Genomic DNA, 6,000 nt, shown 5'->3' with positions numbered 1-6,000 from the left:
GACTGTTGTTGCAATTTGTGTCTAACAAGCTGTAGCAGAGAAGGAGGGAATGGAGGCTGGCAGTAGTTACTTTCATAAATCATGAATTTATCAGTGTGGAAATAATGGTTGAGAGCTGTGCGCCGCAGTTCTCCTGCATTGTGTGTGCAGCTCAAGTTCACCGCTGGAGGAAGGACTGTTTTCCAAAGAGCCAGGATCCAGCTCTACTCACACTTACGGGCATGAACCTTGTTAGGTATAATTTACCTGATGCTGCTTCCATCCTCGCAGCCTGTCTGAGGTGCCAGGTGCTGAAAGAGAAATAAAGTTTGTCAACAGGCAGATGCAAAGCCCTGGCTGGGACTCATCCCTCTTTCCTGCCTGCCTCCCCTGAGTCTCTCCTTTATATGATGCAGCAGAGCAAGGCGAGGATAGAAAACCTACAGAGGCAAATCCAAAATGTCAAAAGAAGTTCATTTAAAAGGGGAAAAAAACTCCATACACAACCCTCACAAAAACCCGACAGATGCTAAGCTAATGGCATCCGCTCTGCCGATTGGTGGGGATGGCTCATGAATATTAATAAGTCCAATGCTCCAAATGGTGCAGCTGTGAACCCAGCTGTGCCTGAAGCTCTCTGATCTCGAAACTTCCAGACAGGAGCCGGAGGTGGTCTGTGTCAATTCCCTACTCAGCCAAAAAACAGCAAGCTGGGTTGGCCTTCTTCTGTTCGTTCCTTTTCTTCCTGGAGTTGGTGCTCAGCAGCTAGTTCTGCCAGCAGGGTAAGCTGCTGGGACAGCAGGAACCATTCAAAGACACGAATGCAATTTTTCTGACTCCCAGCTTTTTAAATGATCCATTAACAGCAGTGCATATGACAGCACTTCAGTTAATCGAAGGCCAGGAACCATCCCCTCATTGTCTTCTGCAGAGCTGAGTGTAGGCCACGGAAGGAGCTGTCCTAAGAAGGGAAGATGTTTCTAATAATGCAGGCCTGGAGTCTGCAGAGAAACAGCAAAAGTTGACTTCCTTCTCCACCCACGCAGTCCCATTTGTCTCGTGTTTTGCTCTGTCCCTTTGTATTCTAAGGGCTAGCCACCATGGCTCTGTGAGCGGCCTACTGAGCTGTCCTGTAGAATGAAAGTATTTTTTGGTTAGAACTTGGAATTGAGGTAGGTTCTGTGCCTGATGTAGCCACCTTTCTTCCAACAGCTACTTCCATGGCTCAAGGCCAGTCCTCTCCTGTTACTCAGGATAAGTGATCCCAAGCTCATGGGGTTCATTTTGTTCGGTGGGAGGAAACGTGTGTGTATGTGTGTATGTGGGTGGAGGGAGGTGAAATTTCTTGTATGAAAATCAGTTGCACATGTATCATTTTTGACCTGGGTGCCCAATGAGGTGGGCAGAGCAAATATTACACGCATTTTCTATCCGAAGAAACTTCTGAGTTGAGCTAAGCATGGTTTTTAAAAATATGCTTTTAGATGGTGTTAGAATATATTCAGGTGAGAGGTCCTTTATAAGCTCTGTAAGACAAGGTTGTTCCCTAACCCCCACCCATACCACCCCCGCTGGGGGGAAAAAACTTTTTAAAAAGCTAAAACCACAACTACTCAAGGGAAAAAATCCCTCTGCTTTTCAGTTCTCAGAAATCAGACCTCCTCCACAGTTCCCAGTTTTCTGACTGCTGAGGCCTTCAATCCACACCACCAAGTCCTAAGCACCTTGTACCCTCTCTGGTACCTGTGCTTGGGAGGTGATCAGATTTAACAATCTGATCGAACATTCAGTTAGCTCCATGTTTGTGAATATGTTTGTGTGCCTTAGTTCTTGCTGAATATTTTTATAACATCTAGGGATGAGGACAGCGGGCCAGGAGGATGCAAGGTGGGATTGGGGTGGAAATGGAAACAGACCAGCTCCTGGCTTGCCTCCTGGGGGCCGCAGGAGCATTCAGTTGGGCTGGAGTGGCACCTGCGGATTTATGTGTGAGCAGCCAGCTGAGACTCGGCTAAAGCCAAGCAGATAACCACTGCAGTGCGAGATAGTGACTTCCTCAGTCAAGCCTGGGCGCTGATCCTCAGCCACCCCTCTGAGGCGGCCCTCTGCCAGCAGGGACTCCGCTCTGTAGAGGGCATGTTGCCCAGTACAAGGTAACCTTTCTTTGAACTGTAGATGAGTGTCCCCGTTCCTATTCTTACCACTGCACCTTCTTTCCTGAAGGTTTTGTTAATCGATTTGGAAGTCCCCCCTCTTATCCCTCACTGATGGCCTGCCTCAGCTCTTCTCTCTAAGGGGCTATTTCAGGAACCGCCACAAAGACCAAGTGTGTATCTGGCTTCCAACAGGGCAGCAGGAGCTGGTTCTCGTGTCTTATTAGAGAAATAACTTGGGTAAAATCAGTTCTACCTTACTGATGGAGCTGGAAAGCTGCAACCTCAACTCTCAAGATACAATAAATACAGACAATTTATACTCAGAAGGATAGATAACAAGAGCCACACTTCTTGGGAGACAGCGCTCCTGACTCAATAAGCAGAGTGAATAATTTTACTTCCTTTTCGTTAAGGGGAGACCTGGTCCACTTCTGCAAGCAGAGGAGAAAAACAAGCCGTGCTTACATAGCAGGGAAAGGGGCCTGAACAATAAATAGGGAGAGATGGCAAAGCTGGAGTGTGAGAATTAAGAGATCATCTGAATGTCTTGAAGGCTTTCTTCCCCCTGGAAGGGCATGAACATCATATGCTTCTGTAATCTTTGGGTTATGGGAAGCCACCAGCCCCAATTACTGTCTGTGGCCATCAAGGCCCTCCTTCCTGCCCTTTCAGCCAAACACTTTTTTTTTATACCATCCATTTGGAAGGGGCAGTTAGTTCACATCCTTCAGTGTTCTTGCCCGGGTGTGTGTCCCTTCCCTGGTGGCCATGGTATGGGAAGCCAGGCCCACCAGCAGCCTGACCTGAATTCCTCCAGCATAAGGCCCAGAATAGTGAGAGCCTGAGGCGGTTTGTTGGAAGCAGTGCAACCTGCCCGTATGAGACTTAGATATATTCTACCAATTAGGGCACATCTGTTCCAAATGCTGAAAGGCGGGCACTGTCTCTTTAAGAGCCATCCCACTCCTCTCCTTGAGTGATGAGGGCTGGGAACACAAGGGAGTCAGATGCTGATTAAACAGTCCTACTGCTGAGCTCTGTTAGAAAATTACTGTAATTATGATCTAGTCCCAGCAGAGGGATGAGTTCCAATCCTGCTAATAACCCTTCCAGGTGCCTCAGATGCAGGCCCATGGGAGGCAGCGTCGGCAGGGCTCTCGCTGGCACCAGGGCCGGCGACAGCCCTTCTGTCTGGCCTGTGCAGGCAGACACAACAAATGCACCGGACCCTCACCCTGTCTCGGCCTCCTGAGAACGCAGTAGGTTTTGGTTGTGTCATGGGCTTTTTTGTGGTTTTTGTTTTTGGTTCTTGACAGCTCCTGGGAGACATTTTGTGGGAGAAAACTTTCCCCTAAACTAACATGAAGGACCAGGAAAATCACAGCCTCGAGATGCCAGTCTGTCCCGACTGTCCTCGCTTCTGCCTGGGGACTGCGGGAGCACTGCGCCAGCCCGACCCAGTGCAGAGCCGAGGGGAGCAGAGCAGCTGCCTTCAGCTGCACTGCCTTCTGCGCTTGTGTCTACAAACCTGTGTTTCTTGCTCTGAGGTAGCACACAGCACTTCACTTGGTCCTGACCAAGAATTTCAGGGATTGCTGCCACTGAAAAGGGAGCCAGGCATAGTGAACAAAGCTGTAGAGGGAGATTCGCTGTGATTCAGCTCTCTAAATTGGCAAGCACAGGCCTATTCATGTGAAAACATCATTTTTGTAGTGCAGCTCTGCGGCAGTGCGGCCAGCAAATCTCAGAGGTGCTGTGGAGCACGAGGGCTTGCTGGCTGGTTCCTAAACCCTGAGGAATTCATGGCATTTGTGCTCTGTATGTTTCCCAGCCTCGCCCTGAGCTGATCCTTATTGTTAAAGCACAAACTTCTAAAAGACGGGGCAGCCTCTCAGTGCTCGCTTCTAAGCACACGCAAATGCCCTGAGACAGCGGTTCTCAGCCAGGGGTAATTTTGTGGACATCTGAAGACATTTTTGTGGACACCCAGGGGACATCTGAAGACATTTTTCGTCGTCAGAACTGGGGGGGAGGGGCTGGGTATTACTTAGTACTTAGTAAAGTACTAAGCTCCAGGTTCTGCCCCTTGCCCCAAACGCCCACTGCACTGCCCTGGAGATGTTGAAGAAATGATGGCCAGTTCCCAGATGCCAGGTGCTTTTCCAGAGGCAGAATATATCAGTGACAGGCCAAGCAGGGTGCCTACCGTGGGAAGCGTCCAGGAAATGTGGGTGGCATGCATGTGCTCCCCTGGCGATTCAAGGCAGGACATGCTGGACGGAGTGTCTGACTGCGGGGAAGAGGGGAGTGTCTGTAGTGTGTTTTCTGTCCCATGATCAGACGGGGGCGGGGGGGGGCGGGTAAAAGGTGGCCAGCTGCTCCCCATCAGGTTAAGAGTGTCTGCAGTGGAACCAGATGCCCTCTTTGAGGACCAGCACTAGAAGACTCTTGGAATTTATTCCCATCACAGGAGGCAAGGAAGTGGCCCACTATTGCCCAGTGCCACAAAAATGCTCGCCTCGGTGGCACTCTGCCAGGTGGAGGAGTGGCAGGCTGTGATGGGTCCCCATGGGGACATGAACACACACGGCTGCTGACAGCCAGCCAGCCCCACAAGCAGCAGGACGCCAGAGACACCAGGCCCCTCAGAACTGCCTGGGCATCAGGAAAAGAAGGCCTAGTTGGCAGGGTTTGCCTGGGAGCCAGGCCTGCAGAGGAGAGGACTTCATTAGAGGGACATAGCGCCAGGAGAGCCAGGCCTGCCCCCTGGCGGCGGGGCAACTCATTTTGCCTTGCTGACCACTCGTCCTGGTTTATACCTGAGGTCTTGGGAGTCATTATCGATAACTGTCCCTTTCAGTCTCAAAGTGTCTGGAAAATAAGTTGTATGGTCATCCTATTAATTGTACCTCAGTTTGCTCTAATACAATGGATTTTGGGGGGGCATTATATAAGATTTTTTAACAAAATGGGCTACATCTTAAAATGTATTATTAATTAAATCCCAAAAGGTTGAAAAAGAATAGTCATTGATTTTTACTAACAGACAAAAAAAAAAACAAAACAAAAAAAAACCCAGCATGTTTTCTGAAGTTAGTTTTTGATAGGGAAGTAGGGAGAAAAATTCTAATCCCTTGAAGAAAAAAAAATCTTTTTAGTTGTAAGTTTCAAACTCCCTACCCAATCTCTGTAAATTCTTTTTTTTTTTTTATTGTTATTTAAATTCTAATGGAAAATGAAATGGCTGGGCAGGAGGGGAGGGGAGGAGCAAGGGACTATGGTAATCCACAAACTAGAAAATTAGTTTGAGTCACTGGGCTGTGTAGCAGGGATAATCCTCTGTGTAGACTGTTGCTTTTTCTCAAGTCAGCTCCGCCTGTTTTGCTGGTGCTCTGGGAATTAGCAACTCAGCGCCACTCAAATTTATCCTTTCAGAGCCACGCCTGGTGGGAGACCTGCTTGGAGGGAGGGCTTCCTTTTGGCCAAAGATGAAAGCACCTTTGTCCCAGCATCTGAGAATTTTGTTCTTAAGATGCAAGAAAAAGAGAGAGAGAGAACATACTTTGGTGTCTTTTTTTTCTTGCTTGCTTTGCTCTATTGTCTTCAGACTGGTTTTTTAAAAGGCAGGAGCGTGCCCCACTCCCACCACCCCCTTCCGTCTTGCTCTTTGCTTGGACACCTCTGCTTTACTGTGTCGCAAGCGTGGAATGTGGATTTTGAAAATGTGTCACTTGGAGGTGTCTGACTGCAACAGAATTGAGTAATTTGAGAAGCAAAGCAGCAGGCTGAGCATTTGAAGAGTCTCTCATTTCCTTTCCCCTTCCGCAGCAGATCTGGTGTGATGTGGTCTAGTCACCGCCTCTCA

The sequence above is a fragment of the Desmodus rotundus genome, chromosome 9, assembly GCF_022682495.2.
Source record: "Desmodus rotundus isolate HL8 chromosome 9, HLdesRot8A.1, whole genome shotgun sequence".
In the NCBI taxonomy this organism is placed as follows: Eukaryota; Metazoa; Chordata; class Mammalia; order Chiroptera; family Phyllostomidae; genus Desmodus; species Desmodus rotundus.
Note: the sequence above shows the minus strand (reverse complement) of the source record.